This window comes from Hemicordylus capensis, chromosome 2, assembly GCF_027244095.1.
Source record: "Hemicordylus capensis ecotype Gifberg chromosome 2, rHemCap1.1.pri, whole genome shotgun sequence".
NCBI lineage: Eukaryota > Metazoa > Chordata > Lepidosauria > Squamata > Cordylidae > Hemicordylus > Hemicordylus capensis.
The window spans coordinates 300,661,386-300,675,389 of NC_069658.1; the positions used below are offsets into that span (position 1 = coordinate 300,661,386).

Here is a 14,004-nt window from a genome sequence, read left to right on the forward strand (position 1 = left end):
TGGCTAACCAACTAGCCTAACAAATTCATAAAATGCGTAAATCAGATGACAGATTATACTATTCCCATTGTTTCCCTCTACACACACACACACACACACACAGCACGCACCACTGGGCTCATCTGGCAGACATCCCACAAATACAGTCTTTTTACAGCTGCTAGACTCTGGCAGGGATATTCTCTTCAGCATCAGTCTCTATTTCACTACTGAGCCTCCTCTCCTACAGACTGAAATTTCCTCTCACATACGCTATCCTCTCCCCTTCCAGGTGGCATCTTCTCAGCTTTTTCCACCATCATCACCTCCTAAGGTTTTAGACTCTCTCTCTTGGAGTTATCCACTTCCCACGGCAACTACAACTATGCCTTTCACCCTGGGTTAACTTTTAGATGGCCACTTCTCATGCAAAGTCCACTGCAGCTTAAACAGTTCTACACTGACTAGAATATAAACTTGATTTAAAATTGATTCTGTTCTATTTTCTATCACCATGCATAAGTGACATTTCAGCCTAAAATACACTGTTAGTCTCACTTGTGAAAATGTCTTGAGGCCTTCCCCCCACCCCCCAACCCCAACCTTTCCTGACTGCACCGTTACCACTGGTTTTAACAGGAGTTAGGGAGTGCTCGTCCACTCACTATAATAGCAACATGCTGCCAAACACATTTACTGGATCACGTTCGTTCTTCCTCACTCCCCGTTCCCACTCCCGCTTTTACATCCTGGTGAGGATTTGACAGAACCTCATAGCGTTCTGCAGTTGAAATTGGCAGATCTTAAATTAATTGACTACAATTTTACACAACAACATGTTTAGCCGAGAGTTGGCCCTGGGCCCGCTTGGCTTGCCACAGCTCCCCAGACACTTTTCACAAAACCTCAAAAAACTTCATAACAAATCTAGGCAAGAGGAACAGATTGCCAGTATGACCCAGTCCCTGCCAAATCACTCCCCTCCCCTATTCCTTCCTCCTCAAACCTTCCTTAACTCCTCCAGTGTTTTCCCAGCTCTCGTTAATGGCTTGTTAAATCATTCTAATCCTCTCCATGGATTTCACTCCTCCAAATTCCATGTAACACTGATGCAGACTTCATTCTTGCTTGGTTATCAGCTTGCTAGTTTCCCATGGTAACCAATGCAACAGTTTGGATGTGCAAAAACAGGCCCGAGAGAAATTGGTTGTGGCAGGCCCCATTTTCCATGTTCCATTAAATGCCAAGTAACACCAAAGAAAAGGCCCAGTAGGGACACAACAATACACCACCATTGCCAAAACTGTGCTCCATCTGCTCGTGGGTTTTATGATCAGCGTTTTTTATTTCTGATCTTGCTAATAGTATTTCCCAAAGAAAGAATTTATGTCTCAAACGGCTCTCATTCTTTTGCTGGTATGGTTTAACACAACTTGTGATTTATATCAGAAGGGAACCTAAGCCAACAACTGAATTAGGACTCTGGATTGCACTGGAGCAGGAAAGGGTGGTCTTAGCCTCTATGCCCCAAGAAGTACACATTTGAATCCATGTTATGGTGAACTAGATGTTACAAAGACGACTCACAAACAGCCTCTGAGTAGATTGTGGGGTTTGTTTGTTTGTTGTTTGTTTTAATTAAAAACACACACAGAGAGAGACACATACACAGGAGGCAATCAGTTGGAACGAAAGAATAGGGGCGCAGGGACTGCTTAGCCCTTGCCTCTCTCACCACTGGCAGCTCAGAATCACTCTACTGAAGCTGCTTTGCACCTTGTGCAGAAAAGAAAAACCCCATAGAGGAGAAGGGATAGGAAAGCAAACGGAGTGATTTTTGAGTGGACCAAAGTCAGGAAGAGAAAAATCCAAGCCATAATCTGGTCCCAAAGCAAAATCTTCCTCTAAAACAAATACAAAAGGGGGGTGGTTGGGGGTATGCTTTGCCTAACCTCCTTTTTGCAGTCTGTTCTAAACCCTGTTTTTCCTGAATAGGCCTCAAGAATTAGAGAAAGGGGAGGAAAGTGTTTATCTGGCTCTGTATAGATCCTGGGTCATGCAGCTGAAGTTCAGTGAGAGCCAAATAGGGTGGGTTGTTTGTGAGATTTCATTTTCTTGGATAAACAGAAACATCCTGTGTGCAACTGCAAGCCCTTATGAAAAAGCACAACAGCAACAGCCTCGAACACTCCAGCTTGCATCAGAGTTTTGGCCTTTTTTCAGCAAAGTATGTAAAAGCACAGGAGGGCGCCTAAATCTCACAATGGAATATTTAAAATCCTGCAAAAGGGCTGCTAATCGAAGCTTCACGTACACCTGAATTTCCCTAGGAGGTTTCAAGGAGAGCAGGGCGGGGGGGGGGAGCAGGGGGGCAAAAACAGATCCTCAGCATGTTCCAGTTCTACCTGGCTGAAGATGGACTTGCATGTTAAAATTAGCTGCTTATTTTCAGCTCGTATGAGCGGTCTACTCATGGGAGCAGTGTAATGTGTGGGATGGGAAGGCCTCTGATCACAAAAGCTGCTGCTGCAGTCAGTTCACTGCTAATACATCTCACTGCTCCCATGAGTAGACTGTGCACATGAATAGAATTAAAAGGAAGTATACAGCTGGCTGTACGGGTTTTGTTTTTTTGTCGTTTTAAAAAACTACATTTTTTTAAAAAGGTTATTAGGTACCTGATAAAGAATTAATTCTGATTCACACACTTTAAAACAATTATTCTACTTTTCTGTCCCCTGTAGCAAGACAAGAAATAGGGTGATTTTTTTAAAAGTATGTGACACAAAATAAATCCTTTACCATGTAATTCTAACAGTCCTTCATTCCAACTTCCTCTTCCTAGTCCCAGTCGCTGTTTAGAGCCCATGCTCTTTACAAGACAGTAGCACAGAGAGCCATAGCAATATTTAATATGAACCTTTCCCCTGGCCTCTCCAGTCCCCATATCCCACACTGCCCCCAGTGATGTCACCATCTTAAAATGAACAAGCCTCCAGAGAATTCAGAGGGGGTACAAAATGAATGAAAACCACTTCCATACAAGAGGGCTAGAGGCACTGCCTTTGAAAGAGGTTCAACTTAAGTGAAGATTCTCACTCTGTACTGCTTCAGCACTATTGAACTGGTGATGTCCAAGCCTTACATGCACACCAAGTGAAATCAATAATTTATGCATTTTACAACAGGAAAGAGGAAGACCCAGAAATAAAAAAAGTGGTCTGACCATGAAAATAGGCAGCATTCCCTCTACAGCTTCATTAAAGGGGGGGGGGGCTGTAGTGTGTTATCAGAGAGCAAGAGAGACCCTTTCAGCCTCACTCAAAACCTCAACAGTGGTACATACATAGTCCAAGTTGCTCTGGAGTAACACCTGGTGAGGTGGTTCTCTAGCTGAAACCACCAGCAGCCATTATATGACCAACAGCAGGAGTGGGAAATTCCCCACTGCCGATTGCCTTTAAGTGGCAGTGGTTGCCTCAGTCAGCAGCATAAAAGCACACATTTACGGATTGAATATTTCCCCAGTGCAGCCAGCCTTGATACTCACAGACATATTTCTGGCAGTGAACTTTTCTGAGGTGGGGAGAGAAGCAAGAATCACATATCCCTCCCCTCACACTACCCTACCCTACCCATCAAGCCTGCAGGGCAGCTGCTCCTCTGACTCCTCTCAAGGCAGCTCTATGTCAATGGATCGCTGACCCTCATGTCAGCCACTGGTGCTTTTGCCCAGCAAATTTTCTCACTGGCCAGCATTGGTATGCTGATCATTAGAAAATTCTGAAGACAGCACATAATTATATCTCAACACATTACTGTCTCAAAACATACCTACTTCATACTTTACTACCTCATAATAAAGGTTTGAACTCCAGCAGGTAGCAAGCTAAGTAGATGCCTTCAATAGAATATTGATGTATGAGGCATTCCCTTTTCCTGACAATTCTTTTAGTGCTGGAGAAGAGAGTTGCAGCGGCAGCCAGAAACATTTCTACATTTGCAGAATGTAAGCTATGTTTACTAGTGTATGCATATACCCATACCCACTAGGAGTGACAAGTAACAATTCAGGATACAGACTTGTTATCCCCGTTATCCACAGGGATTCTGTTCTGCCGGGGTGGGTGAGTTGCAAAGGCGCAGAAAATGAGGCACTAAAGTCTATATAAATTGAGAGGTTAGGTTCCCAGACATTTAAAAACTGCCCAAATTTTCCCCCAAACAAGAAAACAGGTCAAATAAAGTGCCCTAACATGCACCACTAGCCCCAAGAATGCCCTCCACTGAACTAAAAAGTCACCAAAATGTGGCAAAAAAAAAAAAATCAGAGGGTCCCCCCCCCAGCTTTATTTAAAAAGCAAACCATAAAATGGCTCCCACACTCAAAATGGTGGCCAGAAAAAATCTCTGAGATCATTTCCAGGCACCCCTGACCCATGGAAACATGACTTGAACACCCTTTTTTGCCGCCGCCACCCCCGCCACACACCGAGGTCGAGTGTGTCCATTATCTGACAGCAGATATGCAAAACCATGGATGCTGAGTCCGCATATAGAGAGGTTTCCCTGTATATGTATTTGGCTAAATGCATTTTTATGTATCTCAATATTTAATTTAACTACTAAACTTTACCTAATAAATTTCATGCAATATATTTGGTCACGCAATATATTTTTGTCTCAATGCTGGATGTGATCTTAGTTAATTTATGTTGATCAATTTTTGTTGTTTTAAATTCATCTTAGCTCTGTGGAAAATGGCCCAAGTTGAGCAGGTTTACACCGATGTTTCTAATCAGTCAGCGCTGCAGGCGAAAAAAGCATCAGCAGTCTTGCACAAGTGCACAAATACATAAAGTTGTGCACCCAAACTTCAGGAGCACAACTTATACAGGAAACAATAAGGTCATAAGAACATAGGGAAATAAGAACAGTCCTGTAAGATCAGGCCCAAGGCCTATCTAGTCCAGCATCCTGTTTCACACAGTGGCCCACCAGATGCCTCTGAGAAGCCCACAGGCAAGATATGAGGGATGCCCCCTCTCCTGCTGTTATCCCCTGCAACTGGTACTAGAAGAATCTCACCTCTGAGGCTGAAGGCAGCCTATAGCCAACAAACTAGTAGCCATGGATAAACCTGTCCTCCATGCATTTGTCTAAGTCCCCTTTAAGCCATCCAAGCTAGTGGCCATCAACACATCCCATGGCAGAAAATTCCATAGATCAATTATGCACTGTGTGAAAAAGTACTTCCTCTTGTCGGTCCTAAATTTCCTGACCATCAGTTTCATGAGATGACCCCTGGTTCTAGTGTTATGGGAGAGGGAGAAAAATTTCTCTCTATCCACTTTTTCCACACCATGCATGATTTTATAGACCTCTATCATGTCTCCCCGCAGTCGTCTTTTTTCTAAACTAAAAAGCCCCAGGTGCTGTAGCTTTGCCTCATAAGAAAAATGCTCTAGGCCCCTGATCATCTTGGTTGCCCTATTCTGCACCTTTTCCAGTTCCACAATGTCATCCTTGAGATATGGTGACCAGAAGTAGACGTAGCTCTCTAAATGTGAGCGCACCATAGATCTGTATAAGGGCATTATAATATTAGCATTTTGATTTTCAATCTCCTTCCTAATGATCCCTAGCATGGAATTTGCTTTTTTCACAGCTGCTTCACATGACTACACTGGGATAGGCTGGAGAGGAGGTGGGCTCTTACCTGCCTCCTCCCAGATGACTGGAGGCTCTTCTTTGCTCTGCCTATTGCACGCCCAGATGACTGGTGTGGAGTTATCCACAGAGCTAGGATCTGGAGGAGGAAGTCCTCTATCCCACCATACACCACACAAGGTGTACAAACCCCAGGAAACCTGGAGAAGGAACGCTGGGATCGGTCCCAATCTCAGCGGTTCTCATGAGCTGCCCTACTTGGGTAGGGCTGGTTGTGAGAACGATCTCAGTCTAAGCTGTACTCCCCAAGTGCCAGTGTGTAACTTAAATATTTGCGCACCTGCACTCTTGTACAAGACAGCTGATGCTTCCTTAGACATATGCAGCAGTGCAGGCTGATAGAAAACACTGGTGTAAGTCTGCCCAACGTATAGGCATTTTTAAAAAAAACCTACCTTAATAATCTTATTTTGTTTGTTTATGTCCCACCTTTCTCTGCAGACTCAAAGCTGCTAACAAAAATTAAAAGAACACAACATTTAAAAAGAAACACACGCAATAAATTGCAGGACAGCAGCTGCAATTATAAAAATCTTAACATTTGCGTAACTACTAGAGTCCACTATTCTGCCTAAGTGGTGACTATTACCTACTGTAGGTTTCTTCCCTTCTGCTCTCATATTTACTTGCACATATACCTTTTCATCCCAGAGTCTGAAGGCAAAAAGAAAATGGAGTGTTGACTGCTGCTACCCCTTATTCAACTCCTTCAAAAGTCCTCATTTTTCTCTCCCAGATACAAGTTTAATGCATAATAATAAAAATAACACCAAGAAGGGGAATTTTTATCCTCACTTGCGGAAAAGAAACACGTTTTTAATTTTAAATGTCAAGGGTACAAATGAACACTTGTCTGAGATTCATAAACATTACAAGAGAGAGGAAGACACATAGGCAGAATGACCTTTGGGAAATAAATGTAGAATTGAAGGTTGGAAGCTCCCATCCTCTGCACAGCTCTGAAAATGCCTTGTAGGTGTTATGCTTTCAAAAAGGGGAGGTCTGGATACTTAGTAGCTCTTACAAGCCATCAAATAAATCAGACAGGATAATGGTCATTATTGTCTATTTACCTATGAGGTCAAAGCTTAGCCTAGCCCAGGCCTGCTCAACTTTGGCCCTCCTGCAGATGTTGGCCTACAACCCCCATAATCCCTGGCTACTGGCCACTGTGGTTGGGGATTATGGGAGCTGTAGTCCAAAAACAGGTGGGAGCCCAAAGTTGAGCAGGCCTGGCCTAGCCTGTGCATGCCCTACCTCATACCTGTCACTGACCTCCTTACCTTGTGACCTGGCACCCTCCCTGTTCCCCTCTTTCCTTTGTTTATCAAGTTTATGTTGCAATAATTTAAGATTATTATGTGGAAGATACAATTAAAATATAAATTAAAAAGCTGTTTATTTAAAGCATTTGTTAAATAAAATTAACTCAATGGTTAACACATGACCACTTCCTTCTCTGGAGAAAGGGGCCCATCTCTGCTCTCCCCACTTTTTACAGCAATTGCGCTTTTACTCTTTAGGTCCAGTCAGAGAGAACATCTTGGCTTGAAGCCCTGTGAAATGCAGCACAAACAGGAGAAAAGGAAATCTGCCAGGAACCATTATCCCAGTATGCAGTTACATAGGAAAGCAGATAATAGCCACACGCTTGACCCAAGCTCACAGCAAAGCAGACTCTCCTCATCGTTTTATGTCCCTGCAGAGCTGGAGGATGCCAGCCAGGTTTTTCTTTCAAGCTAAAGCACAATGTTATTGTTTACGTGGCTATGATGCACCCCAGGGACAGATGCTTGGGTTAGAATTGAAAAGAGAGAAGAGAGGGACTCAGAGACAAAAAGAGTCCCAAAATCAAGGCCTGTAAGAAGTGAACCATACCCTGGGCATATCTGAGGCATGTGTAAGATTCCTCAATGGACACCTGTGTGAAAAATTGCATTTGAGACTACTGGGACTCAGGGGAACCTGTACTAAGGGAAAGTGTGGTCCCTTCCTTCAGAAGCTGCTCTCATTGTATTATTAACAGCACAATTAATGTTAATTAATGATTAAAATTCATTAATAAACCACATTTTATGCACAGACAAGAAATACATGCACAAGTAAAGGCCAGGGTCCACTTAATACAATATAACAATTTGGTAAAACTGTGGTAAAGGGGAGAATTTTTCACATTCTTTCAACATATATTTATGTGAGGGGAATATAGCATAATATTTATACATATGAGAATCAGCTCTCAGTTCTCCAAATTAATTCAGTTGCTTGATATTAAGGCAGCTTGTTTTTACAGATCCATGAAAATATCAAATAAATGAACATCCAGCCAACAACCTGGATGGCTTTAAGAGGGGTTTGGATAACTTCATGGAGGAGCGGTCTATCAACGGCTACTAGTCGGAGGGCTATAGGCCACCTCCAGCCTGATAGGCAGGATGCCTCTGAGTACCAGTTGCAGGGCAGTAACAGCAGTCGAGAGAGCATTCTCTCAACTCCTGCCTGTAGGCTTCCAGCGGCATCTGATGGGCCACTGTGTGAAACAGAATGCTGGACTAGATTGGCTTTGGGCCTGATCCAGCAGGGCTGTTTTTATGTTCTTAACATCTTCTGTGAATTCACATATCTGATTCTTTACCATTTGAGTCTGCTGTATGGCTTTTAGGGCCAAAGTCAGATGCCTAGGCAATTCACATAAAGTATTTGCCCATGCATGAATGCGCACACGCACACACGCACACACGCACACACACACACACACCATACTTTCACTGACCCACATGACAGGACAGTTGTGAAGACAACAGGAAGAGAAGATACACTGTAACCTGCACCAGATATCAAAGGGGGCACAAATCTAAAAAACGCTAACACTTAAAGGTAGGCCTATATGGAAATCAACAGGCAACTTGTTTATAGAGTAGTATTGGGCGATAATCCTATGCACATATATTTTATTTTTAGTACATGCACTGGAAAGTGCATTGATTGCAGCTTCCCAGACTGTGTATGTTTCATATACATCTGTGCTTCCACCTTGGTGCTTTCCAGGTTAAACCCTACAACACTGTCAACTACAGATCTGCCAAGTGTGCTTCCGTACTTCTCGTGTACTGTTGTGACACCACAGTCCCTGTGCTGAGAGCAAGATGCTGTTCACAATTCCGATGCCTTATTTCGGATTTTATCTTTGCGTTATAGTGCTACAACGGTGCATGTGCATCGCAGAAAAGAAGCTGTATTTTCCTGTTGTAGGAGTCTGAGATTCTGGGAGTCGTTTTCAATACGATCCTACCAAGTCAAAGCATTTCACCCCTGTTGCAGTGTGTAATCTTGAAAGTGCCCTTGTCAGGCGGAACATCAGTCAACTGGTTGACTGATGCTAGAGACCACTGCCAAACCACTGTCAGTCAGAGTAAACAATACTTATTCTACAGAACCTGCAACTGATTACAACAAAGTCAGCCACGCCCCTTTGTTCCATCCAAGATAATCTAAAAATCTCATCCAAGTAACCTTCACAGAACTAGCATTAGCTGTGTGGGCTCCATGTTTGTGCACAGGGTCAGGAGCCAGAAACTTCCAGCTTCTAATGCCAATTCTGATTCCACTGTTGTGTGACTTCACTCCCCTGTGACTTGGTTTCTCCATTCATACCCCCACCCCAATTACCATGAGGGTGAGAAGGTTTTTAATGAATAGTGTTCTGGAAGTGTGACTATTACTAATACAGCTATTTTCCACAGGCAATTCCAGCTATGGTCAATTTGGCTATGACTTGGGGGATTATTTGGGGGAGCTTTATAAATGTACCAAGTCAATGTCTTTTTTTTCCTATGTGAAAGTTTTACGGGTATTTCTTTTTAAATGGCTGCTATTTAGATGTAATTAATTTTAATGAGAAACAAATTCTGTTTTAGCTAAACAGAATTTAATTCAGGCCCAAGGGCTGGAGGTTGCAAGGAGACCATGCCCACCCACCATGAAAATCCAGAAACATCCAGCAAAAAAATCCAGACATGGACAACACTGATTTAACCTTACCTCTCTCTCTTGTGAGCTAGTCTCAGCTGCATTTCACCTCATATTAGTGGCAAACTGAATATAGTCCAGGATCTCTGTCATCTCTCATTCCCCATTCTTCCTACCAGATAACACTGTGCCATCATCATCACCTTCCCCACCCCATCAGATGTATAATGACCTTCTGTAACACCTATCCTCATCACATGTACAGGACTTTGCATAAAATATACTGAAATCACTTCTCTATTGCTGAATTTTAAGACATCGCTAAGGTAGAATGCAGACAGCACAACAGCTTCTACTGGAAAAATATGACACTGGCCTAGTACAGAGGAACTGCATAATAATGTTGACCAATACTTAGCAGGTGTTTTTCATACAGGGCTTTTAGTGCATCTCCTCCAGAAGGGCCAGATTTTGCCCAAAGTCCCTGCGAGCTATCGGGGAGCACTTCACACACAATTTGAGTTTTTCCATTGTGCATTAGAGTGTAGCCCAATTTATATTATGGGTAAACAAATCCACTTTTTGTGTCAGTTTTTCTGGGCAACTTTGAACTCACAGTAAAGCCTCGCAGTAAACCTGCAGTAAAGCCTGCCGTGTAAAAAATGCTCTGGTGATCTTTAACCATTACATGAAGCTCCTTTATATTTAAACTGGTAAATTGCTCAGCATTATGGTGGGTGGGTAAGTAGGTGTGGAGGGAGGGCTTGCTTGTACAGCACAAGGGTGAGTGGGTGGTTGTACACATGCAATGCATCCCTGCAAACTCCCTTTCAATGAGGGCTGGGCCGTCTACTATTAGAAATGGAGGAGAGTTTTGGCCTCATCAGACAAGTGCTCCCAAGTATAGCATGTATATTATGGAATAGACTCCCCAGTGAGGCTCACCTGGCATTGTCATTATGCATCTTTATATGCTTTTTTCCCCCATAAAGAAAGTTGTAGTTGTTGCTGCTGCTGCTGTTCTCGTTCGTTCTCTCTCTCTCACTCACTCACTCTCTCTCTCGCTCTCTCTCACACACACACACACACTTTTGTTTCTTTCCAGTATGCATTCCTATGCATTTGTCTTTGCTGAATTTAATTTTATTGCAGCTGATTCATAACAATGAGGAGTGAAACTATGTTAAACAAATCACATTTTATGTTAAAGGTCCATTTGTGAATAGGGGTGGTGATAAATGAAGTTATATCATCAATGATTATCAAATGGTTTAGTAACTGATTAATCAATTGTTATAAAATGATAAGAGAATTCACCAGGTTAACAGCTTGTTGACAAACTTGTCTAATAACCATCTGCAACACCGTCTGTTGATGCATTTCTTCCCATTTATAATCCATGCATAAGTACACCTAGGTGTCATTTATTAAACGTTTATAAGACAGACCTTGATATCAACATTGACCATTAAGTTGGCAATACAGTGCAAAGAAAGAGAGTGCATCTGTCTTTCATGTCAGCCAATGAGCATGCTATTGATATGTTATCCATATAACGGTCTTGCAGGCCACCTGTCAGCTCTGTAGTATACAATACAGATATATATATAACTGTATATCTTAAAATGGAAAACCAGGTTTTCCAATATTCTTTGTCTAATCTGCAACAAAACAGATATTTTTTCTGTACCCTCTTCCACAATCCTGGGGCAAACCATTCACACCAAAACACTCTCCTTGAGGTTCAGCAACTACAGTGTTCTCTATTACCCGTATTTACCCAAACAGAAGACGACTGAAGTTAAGATGATTTAAAATACAGGTTAAAAATACAGGTTGAATACAGCTTATACCTGTATTTACCTGAAAGGAAGAGGACTCTGAATTTAAGACAACCCCCACCCTCAATTTCTAATATCAAGAACCTGGGAGGAATCTAGGATTTAGGTAAATACAGTACTTGCCCATTCTTCTCTGCAAAGGATCTTGCACTATGGGAAAGCTTGAACCTAGCTCAAAGATATGGCTAGCAACCTTCTAAGCCTGCCCCATGACTTGTGGGAGCAAGATCATTTGCAACCATTTGTTTTCTAAAAGGCCAAAGGTGAACAGTCCCTGGTCAGATAAGAGAAGCCATGAGAGCTGGAATTTTTATGGGTAACATATAAGAGGTTGTGAAAGAACGGCATAGGCCATTGAACCTAGAGTGTACACAAGGCCATTGGAATGAGCAATGATCACACAAGGCCTACTGGTGTTTGCCTGAACAGAGCAAAATAAAACAACCTATTTGAATAAAATGATCCTCCTTCAAAGCACCTGAGGTAGCTGTCCCACTTGGGAGATAAACGACCTGCATGGATGGCCTTCAAATATGAAACCTGAAGTGAGAGTGTGTGTGTCTCATTTAGTCCTCGGAACCCGTTATAATTAAACAAGAGGGGACAAATGTCCATGCCCAGGAGGCCCTCTGGCTGGGAAACAGCCCACACGTTGCTCTCCCCTTCTTCCTTGACTCATTGGGAGTGTGTGATATTGTTTGCATGGGAGCAAGAAAAGGGGCATGCTGAGAATGTTTTGGTTTTGACCATGTCAATATAGTTCTTCTCCAGCAAGGACACAGGTTAGGGGAGGAGAAGAAGATCCAAAGGCACATCTTCCTTTATCGTTCAAGTGTCCACTTCAATCTTGCTACTCCCCTGGATGTGTGAGAAAAATAAGGATCCACACACATATACCCAGAGCTGACCAAATCACTTATACTTATACACATTTCAAGCAATCAAGGGAATGTTTCTTTAAAAGAAGTACTTACAGGGAACAAGGAGACAAAACTAACTGCACAATAGGACAAAATGAAAACACGAACCACTTCTAGGCTCCTGCTACACATATTCTACATCCCAGCATATGAGCTTCTGTAAAGCTGGGGTGTCTCTATATAGTTATGGCTTCAATGTTAGGTCTGTGCTAGTCCAAAATAAAAATAACAGAATTCAGTTAAACTTGTTGGTTGGATCCCTTCTCAAGCTTCCTGATCTTTTCCTACCTCTGCCTCCTCCTTGTGGATTATCATCAAGTCTCTTTATTCACTCTGCATGTACATTTCTGCAGTCAAGCTAGTTATATCATTTCCCTGTCTTTCCCCCAATGCATCTCTTAGGCCCCAGCAGAATGAAACAAGGAAAGCTGGTAGCCTGGCATTCAGACATGCATAACTGCCATGATTAGACAAGGTGGTTCTTGGATAAAAACAGAATTTAACCCACTTAGAATTAACTCATCAATTATAATTTTGAGGGTGCATTATGAGGAGCCTGCCAGAAAGATCCTTAGGTGTAACACCATGATATGTCACTGTGCCCTACAGCCAAATACCTTGAAAGGATGAAGAAAATGGTAGGCTCTGTCAAGCATGAAATGAAGTGGATTATTCCATATTGAGGAAGTTTAGGAATACAGGATCCCAACTTCTCTGACTTCTCCGAAATCAGAGAAGACAGGGCACAAGCACTCCTGTGTGACTCTGAGTTCTGCATCACCAGACCCCATCATCTAAAAGTGGAAACGGAGCTTTTCTAAAGAAATTCAGGGCCACAATAACCCCAAAACACCTGGTAGAATCTGAAAAAAGATACAAGAATGATTACTGGGTGTGGTGTAGTGGCTAGAGTGCTGGACTAGGACCAGGGAGACCCGAGTTCAAATCCCCATTCAGCCATGATACTAGCTGGGTAACTCTGGGCCAGTCACTTCTCTCCCAGCCTAACCTACTTCACAGGGTTGTTGTGAGGAGAAACTTAAGTATGTAGTACACCGCTCTGGGCTCATTGGAGGAAGAGCAGGGTAAAAAATAAAATTTTAATAATAATTATTATTATTATTTTGTTTTACCTCCTGAATGTTTCACCAAGCAGAATTCACAATGCATACTGGGAGCTGTTCTACCACACACTGTCAACCTGTAACTTGCAGAAGAACATGTAATACACATTAGCCATAAGGTGTAGAATTCTCCCTTTACAAATATTTCGATTCATTCCTTGGGGTGGGGGAGTGCCAAATTGCTCAAAGTGCTCTTTATATATGAGGAGAGAGGGTAAACCTTTGTTTTAAGGTTGCCCTCTGGAAAAACTCTGGAGATAAAATACAATGGAGAATTAGCAGAAAAATCCCACAAGGTGGTACATTTGATCAGTGTTAATCCCTCAAACTCTCCCTAAAGCCTAGGCCTGCCCCAGTACAGCACATGCCTGAATAGATAATTCCAGGAACTCTTCACTAACAAAAAGACTTCAAGCAGGCAGAATAGGTGGAATTAAAATA

General features: G+C 42.5%; 1 protein-coding gene across 9 annotated transcripts in view; it reads right to left on the reverse strand.

The window, feature by feature from the left end:
- Positions 1-14,004, reverse strand: part of PLXNA1 (plexin A1) — a 423,385-nt gene that overhangs the window by 271,044 nt on the left and 138,337 nt on the right. The window lies entirely within an intron of this gene.